Source organism: Schistocerca gregaria, chromosome X (assembly GCF_023897955.1).
Source record: "Schistocerca gregaria isolate iqSchGreg1 chromosome X, iqSchGreg1.2, whole genome shotgun sequence".
NCBI classification, from domain to species: domain Eukaryota; kingdom Metazoa; phylum Arthropoda; class Insecta; order Orthoptera; family Acrididae; genus Schistocerca; species Schistocerca gregaria.
The window spans coordinates 590,548,130-590,568,929 of NC_064931.1; positions in this window are offsets into that span (position 1 = coordinate 590,548,130).

The window sequence follows — 20,800 nt, forward strand, 5'->3', positions numbered from 1 at the left end:
GTCAACTACCCTGGCCAGCAAGATCTCCGGATCTGTCCCCCATTGAGCATGTTTGGGACTGGATGAAGCGTCGTCTCACGCGGTCTGCACATCCAGCACGAACGCTGGTCCAACTGAGGCGCCAGGTGGAAATGGCATGGCAAGCCGTTCCACAGGACTACATTCAGCATCTCTACGATCGTCTCCATGGGAGAATAGCAGCCTGCATTGCTGCGAAATGTGGATATACACTGTACTAGTGCCGACATTGTGCATGCTCTGTTGCCTGTGTCTATGTGCCTGTGGTTCTGTCAGTGTGATCATGTGATGTATCTGACCCCAGGAATGTGTCAATTAAGTTTCCCCTTCCTGGGACAATGAATTATTGGTGTTCTTATTTCAATTTCCAGGAGTGTATGTTATAAGGTGACTATGTTGTGTTGAGTGAGCTGAAGAGCCCATTTCAGCCCACTGAAGACGTTTGGAAGCTCACTTGGATTTCAACATTTTCGAGCTGTCTGCCTGAAGGTAACATGAAACCAGCAGAATGACAGTCACGAAGGTTTCACATCGCCAGGTGGGGGGGTGTTCTTTTTGTGGCATGTTAGGACCAGACACTGAGGAGTGATGTCACCCTCCAGTTGCATACAGCTAGCTCAGCTGGCAGTGGATTGTGTTGACGACAATAATACCCATGTGCTGCTTGGTGTATCATTGTCCTGGTTGTTTACTGATCGATGGCAGTGGATGATGGAGAACATACTGATGGCTAGCACGAGTCATTTGTCAAGAGGCTCATAATCATGTGTAATCATCACTAGTTGTAGTTCCATCGGTAGTTTAACCGTCCATAATTTCCATAGTGCAATATAAAGCATGAGAACATGATTGACAGTTGCATGGAGATGTCACCACAGGTGACCCACTAGATCGCAGAGTAAACTGATGTATCTAGTGTCATCATTGAGGACTCCTGTTGCTGTAAAAACATTGTCAGTCATTGTGAATCTTAAAGTGGGGTTGTCAACATCAAAAAGTGGCAATTTGAGGTAATTTTTAAGCTTGTGGCATTAAGTGATAGCCAGATTTTCAGCACTGTCTCTTGCAGCTGGCAAGGTAGCTGCCAATTGTGCATGAAGCCTGGTTTGCTGTGGTGAAACAGTAAATAACTGGATGCTTGCATTTCACAATACAGAAGACACAGGAATCATGAAATTTGTGTCACATGTATGTTTTCCTAAGTTTCAAATGGGAGCATCGCATGCAAAAACACTGTCCTCCAAATCTAAAAGTAGGTGCATAGTGTGAGGCAACACAGCCGGCTACTGTTTGTAGCACAAACAGTCATTGTGGAACGGTATGCGAATGTCCATACTGCACATGCAATGTGGAAGGGTTGATGATGTGAAAATGGTCTTAAAAACACTCTGGGATTGTTGTACACTGGTAACATTGTTAACAGAGGAGATGTACTCATAGTGTGAGAGTAGATTCATAAGTGGTAAGCATTGTTGATGTACTGAAGGTTCCATGATGTCAATATGAGTCTTGAGTCACTGGTGCATTTGGTTTTCAAGATTGTTTGTGCACACTGAGAATACTTCACAGCCTGCACTGCAAACCTTTCGTCACTGCAATATAGAAGCGATGCACTGCTTGGAGTGTTGTGTGACGGTCACATTGTCACAATGAAAAACTGCAAAAATTTGAAGAACTGTGCATTTCACAACTGATGCAGGGTCACCAATGTGTATAGATAGTGGTATGGGGTGGTATTCATGAGTACCATAATTAAAAATGAGGTGAATACATCTACACATACTTTATTAGCAGATATAAACACATGCAGCTGCCTTGGAACAAGACTCAGATCACACTACTCACTCTCTATACAGTTTGAAGATCATTCTCTTCTCATGGCAGAGGGTCTATGGAGGCTTTGTCAAGATTGATACTCCCATAAATATCATTGATAACAAAGACATATATAATTTAATTAAGAAATTTCTGTAAAATAATTATAATTTACCTAGTGTAAGTTCATTAAAAACTTTGACTTTATATATAAGAGCTTTGCAACAGCTGCTCAAAAGTAACACATTCCTAAAGTACTGAAAAACTATGTCTAATTTATTTTAAGACAAATACATGCAATCACAGGAGCAAAGCTGTACATGGCACAATATACCATCAAATAATCTTCCATAAGGTCAGTTATAATCCACCTTATATATCTTGGGATACGACTTGTTCCTATGTTAATTTCATAAGTGATACTAATGCATCCACTGTATAATGCTTCCATTTTAGATATTTGAAAATGGCCTACGGGTGAAATTTTACAAATGTACATCAGGTAAAGAGACTGGCAGCTGAAAGCATCATAAAACCATGATGAATGAGACACATCATGATGTTTTATTTCACAGATTATTGTACACATACAGAATGTAGATGGAGAAAATGTGGTTCCTATTAGTGTCGGTAATTTTGGTGCTGATGAAGCTATTTTGGCAAAAGAATTGTCAGTTGCCAATTTATACACATCAGGTGTGGACCTTAGCCATAAGCAATCATATAGGATGATTAGGAAGAAGCTATTAGTGTAGTTTGCAGATTTATTCAATCTCACGGGCCATCACCAGAAACTCACATAACACAGCAAAAGGTTACAAATGGGGACAAATCTCCAGTGTATCAGAAACTGCATGGAGTACCCCATCATTTATAGCCAATAACAGTGGAGTTTATTAGCCAGAAACTGAATGATGACATAACAGAAAAAGTAGTAGTCCCTGTGTAGCATGTGTCATCAGGTGGAACAAGACAGCATAGATTCTGTTATGATTATCACTATTTGAACAGTAGGTAATTACAGATGTATGTCTAATACCAAATATTACAGAGACCCTGCAAAATTTAGGTCAGTGCAAACACTTTTCTGTGGTAGACCTGAAGAACAGTTACCATCAGTTGGAGGTAGTGCCAGAGAATTGGGCAAAGACTGCATTGGCAGTTCCTTTGATCCATTAACAATAATGACAAATGCCATTTGGTTTAATAAATTCATTGGCCATATTGCAACAATAACTGTATGGAGTGATAAGAGGTTTAAAGCCTTATCAATGCATGTCTACTTGGATAACATTTTTGTATTTTTGAAAGATATGTAGCATCATACACAACAACTGAAAGACGTTTTTACACATTCCACATGCCTGACATTGAGTATCAAGAAGTGCCATTTTGCATTGAGAGACGTTAGCTACCTAGGACCCATGATTAGCCAGGACTGTGTAAGAACCAGTGTGTAGTTTCCTGCCACCCCAGGTGACTATGAAGTAAGTTTTTTTTTTTTTTTTTTTTTTTTTTGGGAGGGGGGGGGGGGGTAACCAACTGCTACAGAAATTTTCGATGGAATTTATCCTAACACTGTTGTTAAAGAAGGGTGTAAAGTTCCAACAAATGGCTGAATGTCAAGCTGTAGTTGACATACTAACACTTAGCCCTGTGTTGATATTCCTGGATTATGGAAAAGAATATCTTTTGTTATGTGATGCTTCTAATAGGTGATAGGGTGTGTTCTAAACCCAGAGGTACAAAGTAAGGAGCATCCAGTGGCTTACACATCAAGGCAGTTAAATAAAGCTGAGAGTAATTACTCAACCACAGAAAAAGAAATACTGAATTTAATATACGGTGTCGTGTATTTCAGGTGTTATCTGTAGGGCAAGAGATTCGAGGTATTAACAGACTAGGTAGCATTAAAATGGTTGTTAGGTTCATAAAACCCTTTGAGCAGACTGACTAAGTGGGAAATTGAGTATTTGACTTTGAAGTGATTCACTATTTGCATAGAAAGCATGATAATGCAGATGGACTGAACAGGAATATCAGCATTATACCAGTACTTGGTTGTAGCCTTGTGGAGTGGCAGAAGGCACAATCCATTGACTCATTCTGCAAGCTATTTAAAATTTAGCTGCATTTCGCCCCTCACGATGGCTTGTTATGTAGGACAATAAGGTTTGGACCACCTATCATAGTACCTGCTGCACTGCAAGATAGTTTTAAAGGAAGTGCATGATCATGCATTGTCTCAAAATGGAGTATGCATGATGCATGATGGTCAAGTAGCTGAACGTTCTTGATGGAGGAGATGGAAACAGGACATTGGCCAGTGTGTGAGGAACAGCAGACTTGAGTCATTGGCAGTTACTGCTTCAGAGGTTACTGGAGGCAACTAAACCACTTGAAATGATTGGGATGGACATATTAAGTCTGTGTAGCTAGATGACAGTATGTAACTGCCACATTTTGACTGTTATAGATCATTTTCCACAATATATCACATTGATCACTATTCCATATCATCATGCAAACACAGTAGGGCAAGTGATGGTAAACAACTGACTACAGAAATTTGGTGCCTCTGAAATGATGATAATGGATCTGGGTATCAACTACCTGCAGAGATATTGAAACAACTGTGTCACATGCACATATCTGAAAGATAATAACTAGGCTGTTGTGTCTAGAGAATAAAGGGTGAACTGAATACTTACACCAGTTGAGAAGATGCTGAGTCGCCATAGTTACTGGGATATTTACATACCATCTGTCATTGCTGAGTATAATTCAAAGGTGCACAATAGTGTTAGGCTCTCACCATACAAAGAAGTGTATGGATGGAAGGTGGCACCACCATTTGAGGTTATTAAAGAAAGGTAGGACAAAATGGGGAACATGACTGGAACTTTGCTAAAACATTAAAGGATGCATGGAGGCAAGTACAGAAGGCAAACACTATAGCACTCAAGCATCAGGAGAAAATGGGATGATGTAGTGGTAAAAGTGCCAGAGTATATAATTGGGTAACAGTTGATGTTTACTAGTCTGTATACACCAAAAGTTAAGATGATGAAATTTGTTGTGTGATATCAGGGGATGTATCAAGCTGTGGAAATGATGTCACCAGTAAATGTTAAATTGCAGTTGCCATTGTCCATGTGCAGTGCATTTGTCATTTTAAAGGTGATCGAGGGGCCTTATCACAGGTACTGGCAGCACTACTTTGGAAGAAGGTAGAGAGCAAAAAGAGGAGTAAGGATCCAGAAACTTCCACGCAGCGAAAGAGTTACAGTACACACCATGGTTGCACAAGTTCTGGGGAATATCCTTGTTCAGACAGACAAATTTATTTTAGTCAGTATTTTTTAAAAGAGTGGGCATAGCAGGGAGTTTATTTTGTAGGACCTAGGTGAAACTGGGGTGTGTTACATAACACAAGAGGGGGATGGGACTTGTTCAACAAACATTGTTTCCATTAACGACCATCACTTGACACCTGCCACCACTCCCCTGCAGCCACGCCCTGAGAGGTGAACTGCCATGCACCCACACCTATCACAGGCAGCTTCATCTTCAACCATAGCAGTTGCTCACTCTGTCCAGTATACTTTGCAGAGCTACCTGCGTGGCCCTGATTGTGAAGTAGCATTATTCACTCCAGCAGGGAAGAGACTATCTTTTGAGTTGCCCTGAAGACTTAGGTATGGATGCGCCAGGGGCTTGATGGATCAAGTGGTGATGTGATCCATCCAGTCCTGGAGGTTGCCTCCATGTTCAAATACAGACAGCTGGGTATAGAGTGCAGTTTGCACTTATCTCAGTTTCTGTCTTTCAGGGGTTGTTCCTTCTTGTAGATGTATACACATTGAGTAGTAATTAGAATATAGATCATTTTCCACAGAGCACTGTGTGCAAGAGCTGGTGAGCATAACAAAACTCCAATATCTGATAATAATCCTGTGCATGCTGTCCCATATTCAGAAGGCACAAATCTTTTGCTAACAAGAAATTCTAAACAACTCAACCCTGGGGCAAAGAGTATAAGAGAAGAAAAGGCAGGAAGAGCTTTGTGATAAGGTTAGTGGAAGTCTCTGAGTCAACTGTTTCATTTGGGGGTGGGTGGGGGTGGGAGGGGGGGAGGGGGTGAGGGAGAGGAGGGGGATAAGCTGGTATATAGCAGATAGAGGGAATATACAGAACCCTATGCTGTATATGAAATAGGATGAACACATCAGGGTGGATGATGGAAGGCAAATGGTCGGTTTCATTTTATTGGTTTAATTTAAGAAAATGTAGCTCATATATAAAAGGTGAAGCATATATGACACTACTTCAACCCACTCTTGAGTCAGAATTTCAAATTGTTTTAACCTCACTGTTAACTGATTGAGACTGCCTTATGCATTTCAATTGATCTAAAGGCCTTCATATTAAAAAATACTGCATGAACTGAATGTATGGATAAATATCACCTTCAGTATATGCTGTGTTTTTAACATGAATATGCCTTTGAAAATAACATATAATCAAAATATGTAAAGCAGTTCCAGTCAGTAAACAGTGTGACTAAGGCAATTAGAAATGTTGAGTGCAACATGGGCACTACATCTTATACTGCATTTTTGCATATCACTAATACCATTCTTGAGTATTGTTTGAGTGTTTGGGATCCCCAGCACATCAGATTAAAAGTAGACACTGAAGCAGTTCAGATAGAGGCAAGGAGTGGTATATATCATCAACAAAGGTGGCTACTCTTCCTTCAGCTATCTCTCCATTTGGTTGTCCTTTCCTTTCTGTGTAGGCTCTGACCCCTTAATACTGGGATGAAAGTTGATTTAAAATATGTTTCTTGTAAACAAGTGCACATAAGTCTGTCCTGGGTTACACATCTGACTTCCTGCAGATACACTCTTTGTCCAAATAGTTCCAAGACTGATTTTACTCCTAGTGCATAAGTGACAACAGCACAGTGACTTCTATGGCAGTTTGAACAACTGTAAACAACAGATGTATATTCAACAAATCAGATGGGAGCAGACAGTGTTCGGCAGTGGACATGTGGCCATAGTGTGTCACTTGCCTCAGAAATCACAACGGGGCAAACTCTTTAAATTAAATGTTCAAGACATTCTCGAGAATGTTTTTGAAGAAAAGTGTGTGCAAGCTGAGCATCATCCCAAAGGAGGACTTTTCCGACAGTTTCACATGATTGTATGAACTTGCTGTGTGTTGTACTTCAGTGAGTGGAAACTATGTAGAACACTTGAAGCATTATACCCACCATATTACCTTTTCTCCTTTGTATTAATCCACCCTAGAAACTTTTTGATGAATTGGTCTGTCCTGACCCATTACAATCTATTATAAAATGAGAGCCACCCTAATGGTGAGGTTTTGTACTTGTGTTGCCTCTAGCTTTTTGTCAAGGTGAGGAGGTTGTGACAGAAGAGGTCTTGTTGGGACCCTTAAACAGATTTCAATGTCCATATCATAGATAGTTTCCCCTTGATCAGATCCACCACACAAGGCAAATGCTGTATGGTCTGATGGCTTTAAGCTATTTTGTTTTGGCCCAAACCTGTTCACCATAGCTTTCTCCTTCAGTGGGTGGGTGGTGAATTTGTCCATGTGGACACAAGACTCAACTTTGGTCCCTCTGTCTGTTAGGACAAAATTGCTGTTTGAAAAGTATGTTTGTCTGCTCCCTTCAATTGTTTCATGGTGGATATAACTCCACCATAACATGAGCACTTGCATGTTCAAGAACTTTTGAAGGTAGAATAGTCTCCATTGAAGAAGCCCTTTAGTGAAATTTTGTTTTAGCCATGTAAGTGAATTATAGTGCAAGTTTAGAGCCAGGTTAAAAAAACTGTAGTTAACTAAAATTAATTGGAATCCAAGAAAATACTTACTCTATGCGAATATTTGCTTTTGTTTGATTGTTGTACAGTAACTGCAAATCATAATCATGAATCTGATAGTAGAAAAATGAAACTGTGCAAAGGACAGTTCGGCCATGTTTACCTGTTCAAACAATATTGACTTGGGTTTCTTTCCAATTACTTCTAAGCTTTGTAATATACTTTAGAATCTTATACTGAATAATATTAAAGATAATAGTATTAATATTATTGTTACAACACATGATATTGTTTTTCTTTTGGCATTCTATAGCTCAATGATTACACACTTCTGAACTTTTTTATCAAATAAGTTATCAATACATAATGACATATTGTCACAAAGAAGAAGGTGTAATTAGATTAATGACGAACACCAACTTCACTTAACGAAGGTTTATTCAGCACCTGCATATATAAGAGCACAGAGCGAACTGCCTCCAGCCAGAATACATACAGTGTATATACAGCTACAGAACATTCCAGAAGAACGATCTTGACATTTGTGGATATTTCTAGAATGTACTCGAACTGAATACAGAAATTAAAATTGTACAGTCCAGATGAGTTTTGAATTCACAACCCTCCATGCAATAGTTTAGTATCATAACCACTACACCACAGTGCTACTCAGCTTCTTCTGCGACATTGCTCCCTCCTTAAGAGAACAGTGTCTCGGTGTTACGTCCTCCTAGTCCGGGAACACATCATCGGTCCTGCATACTCCAACTCCCTATGACTGATTCTCGCTCTGGCGGTGATCATCTTAGAACTTCTTTTGCCATTACGCTTTTTGTCACCTTTCCGCTTGATGCCTGTTGTTGGAGCTTTGAATTTACCCTGGGTTGCAGATCCTTAAAGGGCTTCATTCGAAGGACATGGGACGTATTCCTAATCTTTTGTAGTCTTCTGTTGGGGTCGAAATCTTCAACTTTATAAGTAACATCAGACAACTGTCTTACAACCTTATAAGGTCCAAAGTAGCGTCTGAGGAGCTTCTCAGAGAGACCAACCTTCCAAACAGGAGTGAAGATCCAGACAAGGTCACCAGGCTGGTAGACAACAGGGTAGTGGGTCATGTCATACCTTCGGCAATTGTTTTCTTGAGCCTGCAGTGTGAAGACTTGAGCTACCTGCTGAGCTTCCTCAGCTCTGGTTAAAACCTGGCCGATGTAGTCATCGTCCACATCATCAGGATGTAATGGAAACACAGTGTCCATTGGCGTAGTTGCCTTACGCCCATGCACCAGGAAAAATGGTGTAAATCCTGTGGTGTCTTGTTTGGCAGTGTTGCAGGTAAATGTCACGAAAGATAGCACCTCATCCCAGTTGCTCTGCTCAACATTGATGAATATTGATAGCATGTTGGCTAAGGTCTTATTAAGGCATTCAGTAAGCCTGTTAGTTTGCGGATGGTAGGCAGTCATCATATGATGGGTAATGTTGCACCGATGGTTTATCTCTGTCACAAGATGCAATTGAAAAACTTTCCCTCAATCCGTAATTAATGACCTTGGGGCACCGTGTTTTAATACAATGTCTTCCACAATGAATTTGGCTACCTCAGATGCTTCGGCTGTTTTCAAGATTTTTGTAATGGCATAGCATGTCAGATAATCAGTGCAAACAATAATCCATCTATTGCCACTAGCAGACATTGGAAATCGTCCATGGAGGTCAATCCCAACACACTGGAAAGGTGTTTTGGCAGGTGGAATTGGCAAGAGTCAGCCAGGTGGTTGCTGAGGAACCGCCTTTCTCCTCTGGCACTCTCAACAGTGCGACACATAGTGACGGACACTCCTAAATAAACCTGACCAGAAAAATCTCTTGCGGATTGTATCCTATGTCTTAATAAATCCTGAATGTGCGGCCTCAGGTGTGTCATGTAATTTCTGTAGAACATCTAAGCGCAAGTGTTTACGAATCACTGGTAGCCACCTCTTTCCAAAGAGATCAGTTTTTCTTGCAAAGTAATCCATTAACTACCTTAAATTGTCCTTTCACATCCTCTGATTGATTTAAGGCAAGCATAATTTGAGATATCTTGGCGTCCTCCTCCTGCTCAGCAGAGAGATCCTGGAGTGCAACCAGACAGTCACTATTTTCATCAAAGTCTTGATGGTCTTGCACAGGATTTCTTGAGAGACAGTTGGCATCTTGGTGTTTTCTTCCACTTTTGTAAACTATGGTAATTTCATACTTTTGAAGATGTAGCACCCACCTGGCGAGTCACCCTATTGAATCCCTAAGACCTGCCAACCAGCAAAGTGAATGATGATCTGTAACAACTGTGAATGGCCTTCTCTAGAGATACTGTCAAAATCTGCACATGGCCCAGGTCACAGCAAGACATTCTCTTTCTGTAGTTGAGTAGTTTCTCTTGGATTTTGTAAGTGTTCTAGAAGCATAGGTTATAACCTTCTCTTTTCCATCCGAAATTTGCACCATAACAGCACTGATCTCATACCCGCTGGCATCTGTGTGTACTTCTGTAGGTGCTCTCTCATCATACAGACCAAGTACAGGGTCAGTCGTCAAAGCTTTTCACAGCACATCAAAAGAATCTTGTTGAGCACCACCCCAGATAAATTTAGCATCTGCTTTTAACAACTCTTGGAGTGGCCCGAATTTGATACAAAAGTATTTGATACAAAAGTATTTGATAAAACAATGGTAATAAGAACATAATCAGAGGAAGCTTCTCACATCTCTAATACTTGTAGGAATAGGGAATTCCATTATAGATCTCACCTTTTCTGGGTCTGTCCGCACACTTTTGTTTGACACAAGATGTCCAAGTATTTTGATTTCTTTTGCTACAGAAAGAGACTATCTTGAATTAAGGTTCAGTCCGCCTTGTTGGAGGCACTTAAGAATGGCCCTTAGTCTTTTTATATGTTCATCAAATGTCTCTGACAACATTATAATGTCATCTAAATAACAAAGACACATCATCCACTTCATGTGCCTTAGAAGATTATCCATCATCCATTCAAAATTGCTGGTGCATTAAAAAAACCAAACGGCATTACATGAAACTCATACAGGCCCTGGGGGGTGATGAATGCACTTTTCTCACGATCAGCCTCATCTACTTCAATTTGCCACTGTCCCATGTACACGTCCATGGTTGAGAAAAACTTGACGCCCTTGAGACAATCTAGTATATCGTCAATTCGTGGAAGAGGGTAAAAGTCCTTTTTAGTTATCTTATTAAGCTTCCTGTAATCAACACAAAAGCACCAACTGCCATCCTTCTTCCTGATGAGGACCACTGGTGATGACCATGGGCTCTGCAAAGGCTGAATGATGTCATTCTTCATCATTTTCTCTACCTCATTGAGAATTATTTGACGTTCCGTTGCTGACACACGGTATGCTCTCTGGCTTATTGGTTGATGGTCTCCAGTGCTAATCAGGTGCTTCACCATCGATTTGTCTAATTTGCTCTTCACCTGTGGATTGAAGCATTCAGAGAACTCTTGATGAATGGCAAGTAGCTTCTTCTGTTGTTCCTTACTGAGATCAGGTGATAGTTGAGCTAGAAGATCTTGTCTCGTAGTGGTAGCACTAATTTCACCCACAGACTCAGTATGGGAGGTTTCTATGTTGCTCAGCTGTTCTTCAGTCTTCAGTTAACGGCTCGGATTTTGCTATCAGGGCCAGTGTAAGGCACATGCGAAATGTGGTGCCACACGGGGCGGCAATTTGTGAGGGGCGGCAATTTTTTTTTTTTTTTTTTTGGACAATCTCAACATTGATTACCAAGAGGGGATTCGAAACCAAGCCTTGGAGGGACCATCTTCAGGAACTGTTGCATGGCGCCTCGACTACCTGCCAGCCGCCCCTGTTGAACAAGGGGAGGGAGACCTCGCCAAAACCATTATGTTTAAGCCGGAGGAACACAGAGGGGGAAGCAGTGCGGCGTACACACGCCAGTATTCTTATGAGTGGAGCGCTGCCAGCCTGTTACGCGCCGTGCGTTTACTCACAACTAATTTTGCAGAAGACGAAATATAATTTGGAAATTCGAATTCAATGTTCGATACTGCAGTTACATGTTTACCTGAAGCAATTTTGCTAAGCCCTTCAATGGCAGTTTCCGATTGTTTTATTCTTCCTGCATTATGGAAAAAAATGGTTGAACATCACTACAGTCAAACATGTCCAACACCTACAATGGCTATACGTATTACGAATGGGTAAATACACTGCGAATAATTGCAAGGGATAAAGACTTTGCTAATAAGCCTGGCATAAATTGGGCTTCGACGTATGTTTGAATACTTTTGCTGTCCGTTTCTGAGTGATAGTCGGACGTTTTGGTTTTTGAGCCATGAGAGACCTGTCTCTGCCTACATGAACAACAGTTAAACTCTGACCGGCACTTTTGTTTGACAATACTACTCTCACATTATCACCTACTAAGAAAATTAGTGAATGCCTAAGATCAACAAAAGATGCTCGTCACCCCCTAGCCACCCCAGGGGTATATAAATTCCGTGTAGTTGTGGCAGGGTTTACATAGGAACTACAAAAAGAAGCATCAATACACGTTTGACAGAGCACAAAAGAAACTGTTGCTTGGGACATATCAACAAATCGGCAGTAGCGGAACATGTTTTTAAGGATGGAAACCAAATTCGGAGACAAGCGTGCTAGCGAGGACGTCACATTATTATACACGTATGTATAGAGAGGCAATTGAAATCCACAAACATCAGTACAATTTTAATCGTAAATAAGGAGGATTAAAATTGGACAAAATATGGCGGTCGACGTAGCATCAGTCACGTGACAATCGATTGCCTGCAATCGAGAGAACAGATGATAGCCAGAGATAGCTACACATCGATGACATGTGACGTGCGGTGCGCCCTCTATGATCTCCATATAAGCGGCGGCCCCAGTTCCTAGCAGCCAGTCGTCGACTCACCTCGGAAGATGTTCTCCGTAGTTGAGAACGAAATGTCAGGGAGAAGAAGTTCTACAGATCGACCACGGCAATCTAGCCCAGAAGTATTTACTGATGGAGTTTTCACAAAGTTCGGATCTCTTTCTATCGTTCGTAATGCCACAGAAATTGCTGCCTGATAATACATTTATCCATATCATCGGACACATACTTATTGTGAGCTTCGTGCTTCATCTTCTTGGGCGCTAGTTTAACCGTAGCCTCGCTGTACCTCGTCACGTGATCTAGTTCCTGGCACTGCCGCGTCACCACTTCGCCTTTCCAGGCAATAGATATTGTTGCGTTCTCTACAACGAAAACTACAGAATTTGTTTTGGTAGTTGGCCGAGGAATTCAAGATTGGGCAGAAGCACTTTCATTGCGTTTCATAAGAACAGAAGAATTGGTGCGTCCGAATTTCTTGCAACTTGGGATGTAATAGGTAAGTGTTTTTCATATAACGTACAATTAGTATTGCGCATGTACGTTACTCATTAGTTAGAATTTTCTCCTTCAAGATTGGAGAATGGGAAAATTTATTTTTCTTACGATCTGTTACTTCAAAAATTAGCAAGTCAGCAAAACACGCATCGTCCCAATAGCTAGAAAGAAAATAAAGCAGAGACAAGTGAAGTGATATGGCGATGACTAATTTGTTACCCCTTATTCCATAATCAGACATGAAAGAAGTAACACATGGAAATTATGACAGATGCCGAGTATCAGTTCTTTGAAATGAACAAGCCCAGTGCAATGAGTTAATATATTTTGACTAGCATTAGTATCCATCGATGCCCGGATGTGAATTTATTGCATTATTATGTTACTCCATCTCCTTATTCTTCCTCTCTCCATTGTCTTCCGCCCTACTCTTTTACCATTTCACCTGCGTCTGTTGTGAAATTCGGCCTGAAATTCAATTTCAGGTGGCTCAATTCTTATGACTTCATCTCCTGAACAGTGTATCCTACAGTAATATAATTTTCCGTTTACGACTGTGGAATATCAGGAAACTGTCTGAGAAGTGTTTTGCAAATAAAGTTAGCACACTGACATCAACAGTTAGTTTCACGTAATCGTTCTTTACAGGCTGGATCGAAACACATCCGATGGTAGAAAAAGACTGTCTGGCAGTGCATATAGGAAAAGACGGGCGCTGAAGGAAGATGACGATAAGAAGCAAAATGATGTACTATAGCGATATTTCAAGCCAAAGAGAGAAGGACCTAGCAGTGGCGAGGGTGGAAAAATAGATCCTGAAAGTACAGAAACTAGTGGAGCTACTGTAGCTACATCTTTATCTTCAGGACATGACCAGAAAGTTGACGAACACAGTACTGTGACCACTGCATACAGTAGCAATGCTGACGGTGGGCCATCAACAACATGTTCAACCGACCTCGTCTGGACTCAAGACATGCTTTGTAATGAAAGCTCAGAGTTTGAAAGATCAGGCAGAACTGAAATTAGGCGACCCGATTTGGAAAATACCAGAGGAACATCTGCCGAGGTACTCGCCACCAGAGAAGGGGTTGAAGGCAAGCCTAAACTGGAAGACACAATTGACTCAGATCCCGGAAGATGGCCGGAAATTATTACCGACTGCATTTGAACAACTTTGGTCATACCAGGTCCTCCCGAGCGGATTAAGGAAGCTGAAGAATGTCCTAAAAATGGGGACAACCGGCGTTTCAGCCCTGTGCACTACAGCTATTCTTTGAATTTAGAAGAAGCAAATAGACATTGGTTGTTGTAATCAAAGAGCAAGGATGCTGTGTTCTGCTTTTGTTGCAAACTTTTCTCGTCATCTACAGTAAAAATTGCAAAGAACGGTATAAGCACTTGGAGGCACCTTGCTTTGTCAGGGGAAGTCTACCGAGCATTTGAATTCACATAAAAAGTGGATCGTGTTTTCCGAGGGACTGAAAAAGTCACGAACTGTCGACGTCCATCATCAAAGGCTTCTGAATACTGAAAGTGAACATTGGAAAATTTTCTTGAGCGCTTAATAGCAATAATTCATTTCCTGGGTTGGCAATGTCTGCCTTTGAGAGGAAGTACAGATACACTCCTTCAGCCTGACAACGGAAACTTCTTGAAACTTGTTGAATTATTCGGAAAGTTTGACACTGTGATGATGGAGCACCTGCACAGAACAAAGCAAAGCAAGGTGTGAACAAGGGTCATCATTACCTTGGAAAAGAAACACAGAATGAAATAATTCATCTTATTGGATCATCTATAACCAACAACATTTTATTAATGATGAAATCTGTGAAGTATTACAGTATAATTATGGGCTGCACACCAGATATTTCAAAAGTTGAGCAGATGACAGTGGTGGTACATTTCGTCTAGGAGAAAAGACTCGACAGGGTATACGATGTCCGAATTCAGGAGCATTTCTTGGGATTTCTTCCAGTCCCCGATTCTTCAAGCTCCACTTTGACGCAGGTCACACTCAAGTTCTTGGAAGGTAAAAAAAAAAAATCTTATTGTGTAATATGAGATGGCAAGGATACGACAATGGAGCAAACATGAAAGGAAAGAAGTCTGGTCTCCAGAAAAGAATTTCAGATATGAACAAGAGAGCATTATATGTACCATGTAGCAGTCACTCATTGAATCTTGTTGTAAACGATGCCGCTATGTCCTATAAATATGCTGTTTCCATGTTTTTTCGACAGTGAAAATCTTGTATGACTTCTTCTCGCCCTCCGTTCGACGTTGGCATGTCTTGAAGAAGTATCTGCCTAACCTGTCGCTGAAGCCACTGAGTGATACTAGGTGGGAAAGTCGCATCGATGCACTTGTTCCACTGAGGTTTCAAATTGGAGATGTTTATGATGCACTGCTTCAGATATCAGAAGAATTCAATGGCACGACTGCTCACGAAGCAACGTCACTTGCGAAGCAAATAAAAAATTACACCTTTCTCATTTCTCTGGTAATCTGGTACGGCGTTCTGCTTCACATCAGTGTAGTCTTGTAAGACCCTCCAGACCATTGACATAAATGTTTCTGAGGCCGTGGAAATGCTTGAAAAAACGAAAGCATACTTTGAGACCTGCAGAACATAAGAAAAGTTTGTCTCTTTCTTGACGGATTCCAAAGAACTGGCTACAGAATTAGAACTAGAAGAGCTAACGTTACCATGGACATAGGCGTACCCAGCGAGGCGCAGGGGGGCAGCAGCAATTCAGCAGCTTGCACAGGGCTTGCGACAGTCCTGTTTGCTATGCACATGCATCTGGGAAGGATCTGCAATCCTTAGCGACAAACTATCCACAATTCACCAAATCTGTTCTCAAATGAGACGACAGAGGCTGGGATGATTTTCAGTGGTATGCTTCTCTTACATTCCACTACGAGATCCATGGGTTGATGCATGGCATGACACATGACAGTTATGTTTCTAGCAATGGCTGCAGGAATGATCACTTGATCCAGCACACACACTCTACACACACTCAGATGCGCATCTTCCTGTCCACCACATTATCTCATCTTGTCTAGCATAATCTTCGAGCAACCACAATCCATAATTGCCCGAGAAGCTTTCAAAAAGTCCCACCCGAGAATGACATCATGACTACACTCTTGTAAGACGATGAATTCTAAGGGCTCCATATGGCCACTTATAGCCACATGAACGGTACATCTTCCTGTAGGTTTTACATGTTTCCCATTAGCCACTTTCAGTAGAACTATTTTGTTGTCGATGAATACAGTTTTCTGCAACTGGCGATGGTACTTCTCCGAAATGACTGAATATGATGCTCTAGAGTCCACAAGAGCTTGGGCAGGTCGGCCATCCATGAGGATATTGACGTAGTTTCCTATCATTTTTGTAGTGATTGACGGCGGAGGATTTTTCTCACTCTGAGAAACGTTGCACCCTTTAGTTTTCCAGGTTGCAGCAGCTAGGTGATCGGCTGTAGCTTCTAAACGGTGATGGACACCTTGAATAGCGTGTTGTGGAGCATCCTCTCCAGCTATAAGCTTGCAGCGATGGTGACCCACATCTTTTCTTCATTTTCGTCGTACCGGAGTTGGTGTCGGCTAAGATCGGTCTGCTGTCTTCTGGCACAGGCGTCATCAAATATCCGCCACCTTTCTCGACAATAGCGCACCACATGTCCTTGTCATCCGCAGTGGAAACATACTGGTTGGTTATCCTGGGTCCTCCAGACGTCAGTCCTCCTTGGAGCCCAAACAGGTTCCTCATGTGACATTGTAGGAATGTAACACTGCCTGGGTCTCGACTTTTTCACCATTTTAAAGGGAAATGAAGAACGAGAGATTGGGTGCAATGTCTGTTCCACTTTCTCCCGTATGACCTCTTGAAGCATCTCAGTTTTTTGCTCGCCATGCAATCCAAGTGCCTTCTGAACTTCCTCTCTCACTATCTGATGAAGAACACTTGTGAAATCAGTTGCTTCCTCCCTCACAGACATTGATAGAACGTTTGGAAGCCGTTCAAACTTCCTGTGTGTATTTTTTTAAATTTTTTTGATGCATTGTTTTGATACACTAGCACAATTTTATGAAGTCTTCTGCTGTCGAAATTTCCTTCAGGAGTAGGGCTTGATACATGTCCTCAGCAACACCCTTCATGAGATGTGCAACCTTATCTTCCTCCTCAATTTTAGGATCCACAAATTTACACAGCTCCAAGATGTTTTGAATGTAGGATGCTGTAGTTTCTCCTGGATGCTGTGCCTTGCTCTGTAATTTATCTTCAGTCTTGCGCTTCTGTCATTGTGTGTCACCGAAATACTTGCTCAGTTACACCTGGAATACTTCCCAGTTTGTGAACTTCTCCTCATTGTTCTCATACCATTGCGTGGCAGTGCCCTCCAAGTAGAAAAATACGTTAGCCAAACACATGGTGTCATCCCATTTGTTAAATTTGGCCATACGCTCATATACCTTCAGCCACTTGTCTGGATCTTGGCCATCATCACCAGAGAACCCAGAAGGATGTCTCATGTGGTGACACACAGTTGCTGTCATCGTAATGTCCTCTTCTTCTTGTCTCTAGTAGATTGTGATCTGTTGAATATGGCTTGAACTCGGGTTTCTCACCACGTTGTGGCCTGATGGGAGCCACTGTGTCATCAATTAAGTGTACTATCACAAGTTCCTTTGCCCAGTGTCTCCACCAGAATAATGTCATGGAAAATAAGGTGTAAGTAGATGAATGACCTAACCAACTGCACTTAACAAAGGTTTACTCAGTACTTGCACATACAAGAGCGCGGAGAAAATTGCCTACGGTGAGAACACATACAGTATCATTCCAGTAGAATGATTATTGACAATTTGTGGATATTTCTAGAAATTAAAATTGTACAGTTCAGGTGAGTTTTAAACTTACAACCCTCCATGCAACAGTTTAGTATCATAGCCACTACATCATAGTGCTACTCAGCTTCTTCTGTGACAATATTACGATCTTGTTTCACAGACTTGGGAGTTCCTATGTAATTAAAAAAGGAAATGCCCTTTGGAACTTTCTCAATGAGGGAATTCTTTTTCAAGCTGATTTATTTATGCCAAAGTGTTGAGTACTGATTCGATTGTTTAGTTATATTTAACAAAAAGAGGACTTGCCCCATTTCTTCACATTCAGTGTAAGTTTCTAGCCAGCTGCAATGTGGCTATCTTTATGAGCAGTGTACAATTTTGCAGTGTGTTCAGAAATTTTAACAACCCCGCTAATACCCCAAAACCCCTTCTGAACATATAACTATGACAAAATGTTTTCTTCTCTCTGCAGTGTAATAAATATTTTTTGACATCTTGGAGTACTGACTTTTTGAAGTTTGGTCTGAAAGACCTATCTCCTACGCTCTCTTTGGTCACCTAACAGCTAAGATCAGCTGCTAGAAGTTGAATTTTTGAGGTATTTGATTAACCTGGTTTATGTGAAAGCTATGGGACTGTTCCGTCCACTCAAAAAGAGTCCTGAATGAAGAGGTAAGACTAATACAACTATGATGTGGCAGGTATCCCAGTTCCAACCTTGGGTTCACATTTGTTAAAATAAAGATTCCTGCCACCATAGCTGTCTGGTTGGTTATGCCAATGATCATCACAACTACGATTTTAACATCTATGTAGAGGAACAGTAATAAACTGATGGAAAAAAATATCACAACACCAAGAAGTAGTTTTACAACATAAATGAAAGTTAATAAGCGTGTTTCTACATCTGAAAGAAGATTTCTATTCAAATTTCGTGCCAGTCATATAAGAGTGACACTAGTAGTGCAACTATGAGAATGCAAATTAGGTTTGCCTTAAATATTCACTGTAATGGTTGTGAGTGTTAGTTACCTTTGAGATTGGACCCTTTGAGTCAATGTCAGTTATCAAAATTTCACTGAGTTTGAATGAGGTCATGTAATAGGGCTATGGAGAAGCTGGATGTTCCTCCTGTGATACTGCAGAGAGACTTGACAGGAAGGTAGCCACTGTACATGATTGCTGGCGGTGGTAGTCATGAGAACATATGGTCATGAGAACACTGGGCCCCAGACAGCCACATGGAAGTACCGAGAGGGAAGACTGCTATGTTCAGTGTACACATCTTGTGCATTATACTGCATCTGCAGCAACAATTTGAGCAGCTGTTGGCACCACAGTGGCACAACAAACTGTTACGAATTGGTTACTTCAAGGACGGCTCTAAGCCAGACACCCTGTAGTGTACATGCCACTGACGACAAGCTATCACCTTTCCTGGGCTTGTGACCATGATAGTTGGACCCTAGACAACTGGAAAATCATGGCCTGGTTAGATAAGTCTTAGTTGCAGTTGGTAAAAGCTGATAGTGGGGTTCAAGTGTGACACAGACCCCATGAAACCATGGACCCAAGTTATCAACAAAGCACCGTGCATTGTTGTGATGGCTCCATAATGGTGTGGGTCCTCTCGTACAACTGAAACAAAGTATCATTGACTGCAAATGGTTATGTTCAGCTACTTGGGACCATTTGCAGCCATTCATGGACATGCTCCCAAACAATGATGGAATTTTTATGGATGAAAATGTGCCATCTCACCAGGCCACAAAGGTTCACACTTGCTTTAAAGAACATTCTGGAAAATTTGAGCAAATGATCTGGCCACCCAGATCACCCAGCATGAATCCCATCAAATACTTATGGGACAATAGAGAGGTCAGTTCATACACCAAATCCTGCACCAGCAACACTTTCACGATTGTGGATGGCTATAGATATAGCATGGCTCAATATTTCTGCAGGGGACTTCCAGCAATTTGTTGAATCCATGCCACATTGAGTTGCTGCACTATGCCAGGCATAAGGATGTCCCACATAACACTCTGTCATGTGACAGAATGTCATGACATTCTGTCATCCATGTTAAAATATTGACTTCCAAAAGTGTAATGGTGGATATTTCACCACCAGACCAGCCCATCATGTGTGAGAACTTGCTACACCCACCAGCAGGCACACGGCATCAGGCATAAGACTCTGCTATGGCTGGCAGCTGCCTAATGGCAGTCGAAGTATTAACTGAATTGGAAAGTGCTGCAAGGAGCTCTAGCATATTACTGTCATGAGGAAGTTGTTATGTGACTGTGGCTGATCACAAGTTACTTGCTAGCATGTTTTATATAAATTTATTGCAATGACTTAAAATGTGAATCATAAAACTTCTTGTGAACTAAGTAGTTCATTCACCACTCTGTACTATACAGAGGCTATGGCACAGAACAGCTACATATGATTGTTGTACTACAAAATCTAGTAGTAATGGTGGTGGTCGTGGTGGCGGCAGCAGCAGCAGCACTAGCAGTAGTAGTAGTAGTAGTAGTAGTAGTAGTAGTATTTATCCACTGATTTCTTTTGCAAAGATAAAAATAAAGGAATTCACATATACAGACATTTACTTACTTACAGGCTTAGGATGAGGTAGGTAGTTGGTCAAAGCCTTATAGTATGAACTATTCCAACATTTGCCTGAAATAATTTAGAGAAACCATGGAGAACCTAAATGAAGATGACTGGATGAAGACTGAAGCCACCAACCTCTTGAATAAAAGTCCACTCTCTATAAAACAGTGTAACATCA